The following is a 12,686-nucleotide window of genomic DNA, read 5'->3' as shown; positions in this document are numbered from 1 at the left end:
CTTAACTCAGCAATATATTCACACACACTTTCATCGGCCTTGTGTCTATGCTGACAAAACATTTTTTCTGTAAGCTTCAGGTGTTAACTTAAAACACTAATAAACAATTTTAACAGTATTATAATTTAAGCAATCAGTATCAGACAATTTAGAAATAGTTACAGCTTTACCATGAAGTAAGGGGGGTCAGGAACCATACCTAGAGCCCTTGGACAACATTATACTGTTTACATACCCTTTCAAACATATGAATAAAACTATCAAAATTATTGCCCTCTGTAAATGGTGAAAGAAATTTAATGACCTTTGTTGCTTCTGGGGTTCGGTTATTCCCTTCCCGATTAGCTCCATGATCCTGGCAAAGAGTCAACATCTCCTTTTCATGTTGCTTCTGCCTCTCCTTTTCTTCAGCTTCAAGATGTCTCAGTCTCTCTGCTGACTCTAAGGCCATCTGTTTCTTATTTTCATCAGCTGCCTCCAAACACCACAGTCTCTCTGCTTATTCTAGTTCTAATCATTTGGCCTCCAGTTCAAGTCTCTAAATCCAGATGGATTTTAAGTCCTCTGTGGAACGGTTGAACTGTCCATTTTCTGAGAGTTGTACATCACCAAGGCCAGTCTGGTTGTCCTCCTGGGTGCTGGTCTGTGATGCAGCTGTGACTAAGGCTGCAATCATTTCTGCTTTAGTCAGGTTGGAATGCACCAGTCCTTTAGCTTGGCACATCTCAGCCAACTGGCTCCTTGTCAGCTTGCCATACTCCTCTGCTGACTTCCTTGCCTGATCTCCCTGACTAACTAAGCTAAAAAATAAATAAAACTATTGTGATGTGAAACTCTGAATGTTCACTGTGTGGCTGATTGAGAGTACAAACACCTTCTCCAGTGACCGCTGTTTACAGGCTACAGGAATTCAATATCCACACCACTGCATCCTAATATGTGAATATCCACCACTCCCAACCAATAAATGTGATGCCCCACCACTGGCCCAGTAATCAAGGAGCCTCAATCCTCACCACGGGCAACAGTGGGGGATGTACATTGGAAGAATGACAGGTACACACACAATATTTGTAGATGCAGCTCTTCACATCAAGTGCAATTTCCCTTAAGAGCACACAGACACCACAGTCAGTCTGGGGCTGGTTTCTCCCTCTTTCTCCAGATTCCCAATAAGACTCCCCACTGGCACAGCTATGGAGTTGAGATCTCAGCTGAGTAGCCAAGCCAAGACCTCCAGCACCCTCTCTGTCCAACCAGTGCTTCATGTCCCTGCCCAACTAGCTGACACACACTCTTTGAGGTTTGATTTATGCACAAATACATCTGGGAAAGGCTGGCACAGGTTTACTAGTTATGCCCCCTTTTGCCCAGACTATAAGGTAGCTTTTACTACTACCAGCCAGCTCCTTATCATCTATTTTAAGGCCCTTAACAAAGGGTGTCCAATCATACCATGTAATGTTACTATCAATACAAATGTTAGTTTGACCAAGAGCAAGGCTATTAGGAGTGTCCTACACAGTGTCACCAAATAAATATGCAAGTACTTCTCAGAGCTTAAATATCTCTAGACAGACCAGCAACAATGAAATGTTTAAATATATTTAATAATAAAAAAAATATATATATATATATATATATATATATATATATATATAGTAACATCAGAGTTCAAAATCACAGGAAATATTTAAAACAACATTGCAGGACAGTCTCAAATCAATTAAGAAAAACATCTAAAATAAGCTTTGCTATATTCCTGACTATCTAAGAAAATTATACTGTTCCCTAGACTTACTTACTCGTAGCAAGGCACATGTTGTGAATGGATCTTCTAGCTGATGTTGTCAGGTCAAAGACAGAATACATAATGCAGTCTCTCTCTCAGAGAGTTCTGAAGTTGATATCTCAAATATTACTCCTGGGATAGCTTGTAGAATGACATAATTTCTTGTCATCTGACTCTATCCCAGGTAAAATCCCTACTGCTGAAAGCTAGCAGTATTTAGCATCTACTTGTGAAAATAAACACACAAGGGCATTTCCTCAGATTTTTGCAGATCCTGTAAGTCATAAAACAATAAAACACTTCCAAGGCAATACAGAAAACTTCTCAGCACAGACATTGTGTCTGTTACTGCATTGAAACTGAAAGATAACATCTTTTTATTGTGTGGCCATAAAGCTATTTAATTTCAGCTACTTTTGTGAAGTTACCCTCCTGTATTTCAGTTTCCATTGTTAAAATATATACATTTAAACAATTACAATAGTGCAGGTACATTCTGTTCTATTCCAATAGGGCATTTTGTGGTTACATTTTAAGGATTTTGAAAAAAACCTTTTCAACACACTTCTGTACCAGGCGTTTAATATACATCTGACATACAGTTGTAATACAGTTGTAACATTAACATCTTATATGAATGTTGATATTCACAAATGACATATAATTATTTACAAAATTCCAGATAGCTGTGCTGGCAGTACCTCCTTTGTTACAGGCTGATATTTTACACCACTGTTTCTTCTTGTCTCCATTCAAACTTATGTCACATTTCTCAACATTTTTTGCTTTAATGAAAATCCTCAAACAAAAAACTAAATACATTTTCAAAACACCCCATCTCCTATTAACGTAGAACAAATATACAAATTATGTACATTTTTAACAAAAGAAGTTTAACCCTCCAGAGAGCAATTGCCCCTAATTGACAACTGCTACCACAGGCATAACCTACTCTTTTCTTAAGGTTATTTTTGTTAAAGTACATGTTACAGCCAGTGTTCCGTCTTACACTGACTGTCTGTTCTTTTATTATCTCTACTCCTCCAGACATGAAAAGCAGTTTGCATGTTTTCAGAAAACATTAACTTTTAGCCCTAAGAAAAAAGTGCACTGGCTACCTTCAAATAAAACTAAATTATGCACTGTTTTATTAAATGCATTAAGTTATTAAGGCTGCCTGGGAGACTATTATCTCTTATTCACTTCTCATTATTTCAAACTTCATTTTTCACTCTAGTGCTTGTCATTACATCTTTACATTTTACATTTCCCTCAGCAAAAAAATGCTCAGATTAATTGCTTGTACCTGCAGACAGTCTGTCTCCATGTAAAAGTAGTCAGCAAGGAGAATGATTAAAAACATCTAACAACTTTAGATGCACAAAGGAATATTTGTAAATTTCCCTCAGAACAGAATGTACAGAATTCCCCTAACTGCCTTCAGCTACAGACTTCTTGTCTCTGACTGAGAACATTTGCCAATGGGGGAAAAAACAAGATTACATATTTGCAGATCCAAGAAGCTTTGAATTTTTCAAGACTATTGTAATTTGTCTTATTTGTCAAGTCTATTTCTTACAAAAAACTTGTTTATAGTTTAAGACAAGGAGATTAGGAGATTTAATCTAGATATCCAGCCTTGCAAAAATAAATGAAAGTTATCATCTTAGTACTACATATAATATAATCTGTACACTTTTACACCACACCCCTACCACAGCAACCCAAGATCACAGCATTATGTTAACTTCTGTTCTGCCTTTCTTCTCTTGTTATAGTGTAAAGCCTATATTTCTTAGCATTAAAAGGTACTTTACTTTATCAATGCATACAACAATCACTGAAAAGACTCATTCCCACATTTAAAATACCCATGACTGCACACTATACAAAACTTCTTTATCATGTAATATGCAGTTTATATCACGAAATGTTTTATACAAATGCTAATAAGAACAAAGATTGTTTTACTTACAGATACTTCTTTTTCCCTTTAGTGTCCCTCTAAGCATTAAATACATAATGTGGGGTATTTGCTTTACTGTCCATCTGCAAGTTTAACAAAGTCAATAAAAGCCCAGTCTTTTCTCAGCCACTTTTATTAGCAAAGGCAAATTTCACAAATGTGACTGGTGCTTTATGATATCACATTTATTCACTAATTTCAGTGCTGCTCGTCTTCTACTTGATCACCCCCCACAGACTCTGGTTCAAGTCCAAGGTACTCTTGGTTCCTCTAGTCAATTCTTGTGCTTTTTTTCTGCCTCTCAAGAATTTTCCTTTGCAACACTGGAAAATGTTTCACTGTCACAATCTCTATATGAGCTTTGTTATCAAAAGAATAAGAAAAAGAGTCCTCTTCTCATTGCTGGCTCACTTTTTGTTGGAAAAATGTTTTTATTTCCTTCTTAGCCTGTTCTACAAAAAAACTGTCTTTGATACCTCCTGGAAAAAAACACTGAAGATGCTGGATACAGCAATTTGAATCTCACACCTGCCTGTCAACATTCCCTCATTGTTGGGATAAATTTGATTGTCTTCTGCCTCTTGTACAGTGAATAATCGTTTTCCACAAACACTCTGCTATTTCCAGTTTTTACTATTTTGCCCTTCTGCCACAGTTTTGTCAGTATCAACTCTTTCTGTTGGTATTACTGTATTTTTACTAATATATATCTTGGCTGCTTTGTCATGGCCAAGTATAGGGCATACATATCATGTACCCTTTAAATTAACAAATCCTGCTGTGGAACACTAGTCCAGTTGCTTATTTGTGCTTTCATAAAATTAATGCAGTCTGTTCTTTCCAGTTTCTCTGTTACAACAGAAAATCTCAGGTTTTCCCTGCACACACTGCCTTCTAACTCTATTATTTTTTGAAACAGTGCTTCTTGAGAAGCCTCATACTCAGTCAACTTTTTCTTCACTTCAGCCTCTGATTCTTGCAGTTTTAGTTTTCAGTTCATCTGAATAGCTAGTTAAAGCTTCTTCTATGTTTCCAGCCTTTTATCTGTGTTGATATATTCATTCAATGCTTCATTTATTTTAATAACCTCTAAATATACTTGATTTATTTTTTCCATTAAATTATTTAAGCCATCTCTTGAACTAAAGCTGAAGCTTGAACTGCTTTTTGTTGAACAGCTACAGAATCCTTTCCAGTGTTTTCTTTTCACGTTTTCTGCATGACTTTCTTTCACATTCCCCAAATTTTGTCTTTGCTGGCATCCAGACAGTATACTCACTAGTCAGTCACTGAATTTTAGCCAACTAGCAGTTTCAATGCATTCCTTTTTCTTACTTTCTGTTTTTACACTGAGAGAGCTGAATTAAAGCAGTTGATCACTGTGCAGCCATCTTGGATGTACCATAATTAAGTTTATTACATGATGAAACAGATGCCTACAAAATTAGGTGTGCCTCATGTATTAATGTCTTAAATATTTATTCAGTAACCAGGGATATGTTTGAATTTTAAAGATGAAGAAATTGTGCTAATCCTCGGGATTCTTCATCATATAAGAGTCATTGTTACTCCCCTGACTCGTTAGCTATCCAAAAATGCTTCACTAACCTTTGTTGTTTTTGACAAATATCAAAATATGTGGCTAAGACCAAATATGGATTCTAGAGTGACCAGTTTGCTTCTTTTATCCCATAAAATGGCATCAGCTGTAACTGTTAAGTGCTAATCCACAGATGATTATTAAAAGACATATGAATGAAGTAAGGAGTGCCAGGTGACACCAAAGTGGTTTCAGGACTAAGCAGGCGGATACCTAGTTATTGATGTTGACAGGAGACCATGACAATATAAAGTAATTTCTGTAAATAATGTAGTTAAGTGGAGTGCTTTTCAAGGAAAATATTTTGAAGAACAGAAAACATATGGAGGAAGTGGAGAAAAATACAGTATTTATTCATCACTTCTTCGCAGACTGCTAGATGCTGGGAGATGTAGGCAAAAAGTGGGTGTTAATTTGATAAGAAGATCTAGAAATCATACAGCATTTGTAGAGATACTGTGCGTGTGTTAGAAGGGAAATTATCTTGTGCATGCAAAGTATCAGCTCAACTCAACTTTTATTACAACATTTTAATGCAAAGCACTTTATAGAAAAGATTAAATTGAAAACAAGCAAATGTTAAACAAAAGGCTGAAATGTGTTTGTTTCTTAAGTTGGTTGTTTGATTAAACTGATTAGCCAGGTTGTAATTTAGGAGGACCTATTTTTAGGGTTAGCCTGGGTGTAAAAAAAGACTCAAAAGCAGCAAACAGATCAGATAGCAGAACAAAACACATAGAAGCAATAAACAGTATATGAATGCACACATTTGTAAAACAAAAAAATATGAACAAGCAAATGATGGTTGAAAACATTGTGTCTAGAATAGTTCAGTATGGATATGCAAGAATAATGTGGTAAACTGATACAGAGTTGAGTATAATAGCATGGTGGGAGATCTGTGAAGAAAATACATTTCAATATATAAAGAAAATAAACTATTTAAATATACACGTTACAATAATAAACTATTTAAATATACACATGTTAAAATAACAGTAAAACAAAAATAAATACATTTAATCAGTTTCTTCAATAACAATACAAATACAGGACAGTCATTACCTTCTCTTTTGTATGCCTGTTTTCTCTTTGTAGAATTCTAACCAGGGTCCCTGGTTTCACAACTGTAGATCAAGGCTGCTTTATGATTTTACTGCAGTATTCAAACTCAGCAGTCTTCAAAGCAAGGAGGGAAGAAAAGCTTATCATCATAACTCTCAACTGACCCATATTTTGCAGAACATTCCTGATTTTGCCTCATATTTTTGTTCCATCCCTCATAAAATTGTTAATTTTCTGATAAGTCACTGAGGATTACAATTGGTTAGTAATGCCAGACATTAGAGTTTCTTACTGCCTATTGTTTAGAAAATACATATTGATGCAAAGCCTGTTGTTCTAGTAACTTTATAAATGAATTATAGTAATATTTAAAAACTGTCCATATTTTAGGCCCATATCCCCTATTACTTTTGGCTTTGTCCTTGATTTTTGTGCAAAGATGTTGAAAGCTATGCTTCTCATGGACATTAAGGCAGGGATTCAAGAAGGTACCATGACAGCTGTACCTCTGTGTGCACATCATGGTACCCTTTTCCAATTCAACAACCACCCTAACATGGTGCTGTATGGTGCTCTGTGACATAGATGTGCACTGCGAAGTGTTGGCTCTGTGGCCATGCTAAATGCTAATGAGGTAGTCTGGGAGAGAAGTATATGATAATTAGTTATGTGTTCTCTCTCTCTCTGTCTCCCTGAACCAACATAAGGAAGGCATCTATACGCCAAATGATTCAAGAAATCATTCAGCCATGTAGATCACCATGGCCATCCCTCCATGTTGCAGTATTGGACACAGCCAAAAGGCCATGTTCAACTACCATGACCTTATTACAGGGATGGGGTGGTGTGGGGGACCGCTAGACACCAGGGATAACATATATCTATGTGTCTTAATGGCACAAACAGCACCATAGGGATCAGAATACGAGGGGGAACCACTAGACACCATTACCTTAAAGGCACTGAGAGCACCACAGGGATCAGAATGTAAGGATAACCACTAGACACCATTACCTTAAAGGCACCAAGACCACCACAGGGATCAGAATGTGAGGACAACCACTAGACACCATTACCTTAAATGCACCAAGAGCACTACAGGGATCGGGGAACCGCAGGAGACAGAACTTAAAAGATTAAACTGCCTCAGTTGCATTGCTAATCACTATGGAGATCGGGGAAGGGAGGAAGGGGAATAACTTAACACCAGGGACTCTACAAATCTGTCATAATGACAGTTAAAATATTGTGGTGATCGAAGTGAGAGGGAGCTATGGGAGGGAGAGCAAGTCCAGGGGACAAGTATGGCAACTGGTGTGTGTGTGTGTGTGTGTGTGTGTGTGTGTGTGTGTGTGTGTGTGTGTGTGTGTGTGTGTGTGTGTGTGTGTGTGTGTGTGTGTGTGCATGTGTGTGTGTGTATGTGTGTGTGTGTGTGTGTGTGTGTGTGTGTGTGTGTGTGTGTGTGTGTGTGTGTGTGTGTGTATTTGAATATAAGCTTGTTTGTGTTTACGAAAGTGACTGTGGGCAGGAATGCAAATGCCTACACAAGTAGCAGATTACTATCATAATGTACATATCAAAAACGATCTGCACATTGTGGTAGTAAATGTGATTCATAGGCATGTAAATTAGCTGATAATGAGATTTTACCTCATTGGGGAGAACATGTCTCTGAATCACAGATTACCACATCATGGGAGCAGAGCCTTTTTAGCACAAACCATACAGCTTGTGCTAAACCCTTTAATGAATGCCTGGGTAAGTCTTTGCACACAAATAACAGATATATGGAGAAGTTTTATTTATTGAGAATATACCATTTTGATGGAATTCTGTCAAGAAGCAAAATCAATTTACTTTAAATAGCAGAGCATAACACAGGCTGATAAGAGGAAAAATATAAGCTGCATGCAAAACAGCTCTGAAGACTCATTGTTTGCATGTCTGTAGCAATGGCATCTGACTTGAAAATCAGGCAAGTGGTTCTGGCTGCATTTAATTATTGAAAAGTGTGACACACTCAGACTATGGGTCAGTATGGACTGTCTTCAATAAGACAGGATAAAAAAAAAATCAGATGTTTGGAAAACTGTTGCTTTCTTTACATTTCCAGTATTCTGAACCTTTCCTTTGCATAGAATGTCTTGTCCCACTTTTAGTCTATGTTTATAACTTAACTCTTCAAACAAGCTGGCATATAATTAAATGTTTTCAAGTATATATTAATTTAAAAGTGGCAGCTAGAGAAACTTCTTAGTGCAATTGTATCCCATTATCAGGGTGACTACTTTCTGTATAAAACAAAAATCAGTAATATATAACACTAGATCATAAACAGACGAGCTAAGAAAAATATGCGGTGCAGATCATATACCTTAACAAATTGATAAGGAGAGCAATATACAGCACAGATAGTACGTGTTAGAAGATGCTGCAGTCGACTACTATTAGATCTGAACAACAATAAGTTCTAACAGAATCCATATAAGGACTGTAGAAAAACAACACAAATAATTTGGATTGGTGCATTACTCCCATTAACAAATAAAAATGAATGAGTGGTCTTCAAGGGATGCTCCTGAAACACATTGTATACCCCAATGATCCACACATTCTTCAGGAGGGTCTAGATCACACAAATGATTGCTGCCAGAACCATGGCCTAAAACTAAATGTGAAAAAAATGCATTATCATACCCTTTGAAAATTCAAATACCCCTGCAAATTACAATACCGATAGCATACCTGTAAGAGTAGACTCAGAGGTGAGAAATCTAGGTAACAGAAAAATAGTAGCCTGAACTTTGACCTCCATGTGTCAACAGTGGTGAGGAAGTCCTTTTGTGTGGCACAACTTATAAGTAAAGATATGACATCCAAATCCAAGGAAATTATAATCCCTCTGAACTCAGCCCTTATTAGACCAATAATGGAGTACAATGTGCCATTTGGCATGTACTTGAGTAGGCACTTACAACAACTGGAGTGACCGCGGCAGTTCCTCACAAAGAGAATACAGGGTGTAAATAACATGAACTATGTGGATAGACTAAAAGCCCTATCTCCTACTGAGTATTGAGGGACATCTATGCCTGACCTGCAAGGCACTCACAAATCCAGCCCTGATGGAGCTGCTACACATCTGCAAGTCAAAGATCATGAAGGTCACCCAATCTAGGCATCTCAACTTAGTCAGCAACTCAAACAAAACATGCTAGAGAGACAGATATGTGTCTCAGAGATTGCCCCTTCTTTGGAACAGGCTTCCTTTTCAAATTAAGCAGAGCCCTTTCCTGGCCCATTTCAAACGCAGTTTGGATCAATGGATGAGGAATCACAAATTCACGAATGGGGTGGTGCCTGTCTCCCTTATGGACAGGGGCAATCTGTAAGATACTCAATGCACAGGCAGAAATCCATGCCATTCTCTTGTCCTAGTTGTTGTTGTGTTGGGTAATATGTTGGGTAAAAATCAGGTTATATTGGCTAGGCTTGAAAGGGCTCTTAAGCTGTTAACCTAGTAATCTTTTACAAACCTATGAACACTGATTTAAGAGATAAGACATAGCCACTGCTGTGGAGCAATACAAAGGTTAGGAGCTTATTCTACTGCATGGGTCTGCAATCTAGCCAGTCAGTGAGGGATGGATGTACTGAGATAAGGCAAGTGAATGGCTAAACTTTTTTCTCCTGAAATTTTAAAAGACATCAGTGAGTCAAGGCCTTTGTTGGCATGTACTTTGCAATAAGACTGAGTTTGATACTTCAGTCTATGAGAATAAGAAGGTTTATGCAGGGCTAACAGAGTAAGGCAATGATATTGTCTGCATTGCTGCTGATGCTGAGTTATGCAATGGCATGCAGATCCTAACCACTGAAAGGACAAGTAAATCATCACCACAGGGGTCTCATCGTAAAGTGGTAGTATGATGGCTACTATGGCTACTATTATGTAGATTTCCATAAGGTGGTCCCAGCCTTGGCAGGTCCTTTTTATGAAGGTGGGATGTGGTCATTTTGTGGGCATCGAGCTGCTGGAATTACTTTCTGTCTGAGTTTTTTGTCTGTGTGAAGTACTCAGTATGCCTCCCAAAGGGAAAGACAGTGGGGTGAAAGGTGGTGAAAAAGGAGGCATTCTGATGGCACTGATGCTGAAAAAAAGCACAAGGTCCAGAAGGAAGAGGAAATGCAGTGAAGGTGAGGCATATACTGTGTAAAATGCACAATATAGTCATGGAAGCCATGGAAAAACTCATGTCTGGTGTTCACTTCAGTGAAGTGGCTTCACAGTACAGCGAGGACAAAGCCCAGCAAGATGGTGACCTTATCTGGATGACCAGAGGATCCATGGTGGGACCTTTCCAGGAAGCAGCATTTGATCTCCCTGTTAGAAGCATGAACAAGCCTGTATATACTGGCCCTCCAGTAAAGACCAAGTTTGGCTACCATATCATAATGGTGGAAGGAAGAAAACAGATGAAAATACTAATTTCCAGACCTGTTCCAAGTTTACAGACAAGGATTTAGAATGCAGTTAATATCTGTGTCAGGTATGCAGCTCTGCTGACACACCACTCAACAGTCTTGTTTGATTTTATATATATATATATATATATATATATATATATATATATATATATATATATATATATATATATATATATATATATATATATATATATATATATATATATATATATATATATATATATATATATATGTGTGTGTGTGTGTGTGTGTGTGTGTGTGTGTGTGTGTGTGTCTGTGTCTGTTAAGTGTGAGTATGCAGCCTAGACAGACTAACTTGGTCAACAAAGATAAATAAAAAAGGATAAATACATTTGGTAGTCGGTGCCAGATGGGCTTTTCATGAAAGCTAACAATTCAGAGCAGCAGTAAGGCAAAACATGAAAGTATAGGCATTCTAATGTCAAAATCAAAATGTAAATATTTACAAAGAAAACAACTTGGCCATTGAATAACTACTCAGGGTGAACCAAGCAACATAGCATGGTGGGGTAGAATCTAGACATGTAGGTGTCAACTCCAGGCCCATTATGAAGGGTACCCTAAAGCCTTGTCTGGAATTATTAGTTTGTTTCTAGAGGTTACAGTGAGAAAGTTATCAAACTAGCTGAGTGTCAAACAGAGCATTACTAATACAGTAAAGTCAATAGAGAATATGTAGCAAAAGGAAAGACTCAGAGAACTGGGAATATAAACAATGAAGTTCAGGATAGACAGAGAAAATATGATGCAAGGATACTACATTGCAGGATAAAGACAAATGATATAGAAATGAAGAGGCAGGCTGAGAAGAAAATGAGGGCATTAGTGTTAAGCATGTGGAAAAAAATTAAAACTGCCATCAGAGACTATATATATCCATCCCACTAGCAATACAACAAGATCACTACCTAAAATAATTTCAAACTCATCTGAAGTCCTACCTACTCAATTACCAGCTCTGTACATGTGATGTTCCTGGATATTCTCCACAATCTCTATCTGACTAGCTACCCCTCTTCACAACTGTCCCTATCTCCTTTTTGCCTGGACTCCTCAACACTCTTTCATAATTTGTAACCATCTTCATCTTATAACTACTCCACTGTCTCTTACTCAACATCTGTTTTCAGCTGATTCTGTTTAACTAGACTCTTGGAAGCTTGGTATTAGTTAACATTTTACTGCATTCTTCATTTAGCTGTCGCGTTTTCAACTATGCATACAGTATTCATTTACTGTTCTATGAATGTATATTTATTTTTTGATTAACTGTCATATCATTACTATGTATGTACATTTATTATGTAAATCTTGTATAACTGCCTTCTACTCATTCTGTAAAATGGAGCAATGTTTCCCCGAGCCTCTTCTGAAAATGGGACTTGTGCCAGTCACCGCACACTCCCAGTAAACAAAGGCAATAAATAAAATAAAATTTTATTTATATATATATGTGTGTGTGTGTGTGTGTGTGTGTGTGTGTGTGTGTGAGGAAAAATTCTCTGGAGTCTGTGTACTTGGGGTATAAATATATCTTTGTAAACATTTCCAAACAAAAATCCTAAATCTTCTAGATTTTCTTGGATATTTGGGAGACAAACATATATCCTCCCATTGTTTCTTTGTGAACTGCTTATCCAGTCTCACTTCCCAATCCTTTCTAACCTCCTCTTTTTGATTCGTATAGTTATCATGCCATATTTTATATGGTCTACTAATTATTCCTTTTTAATGGCAGCTTCTGTTCTAGATTC

At 37.2% G+C, this 12,686-nt stretch overlaps 1 pseudogene; it reads left to right on the top strand.

The window, feature by feature from the left end:
* The first annotated feature begins 10,505 nt into the window (after positions 1 to 10,505).
* Positions 10,506 to 10,950, top strand: LOC122797736 (annotated as a pseudogene).
* Positions 10,951 to 12,686: the final 1,736 nt, after the last annotated feature.

Source organism: Protopterus annectens, chromosome 3.part1 (genome assembly GCF_019279795.1).
Source record: "Protopterus annectens isolate FY-2018-M chromosome 3.part1, PAN1.0, whole genome shotgun sequence".
NCBI lineage: Eukaryota > Metazoa > Chordata > Ceratodontiformes > Protopteridae > Protopterus > Protopterus annectens.
The sequence above is the reverse complement of the archived record's forward strand: the minus strand, read 5'-3'. Positions and strand labels throughout refer to the sequence as shown.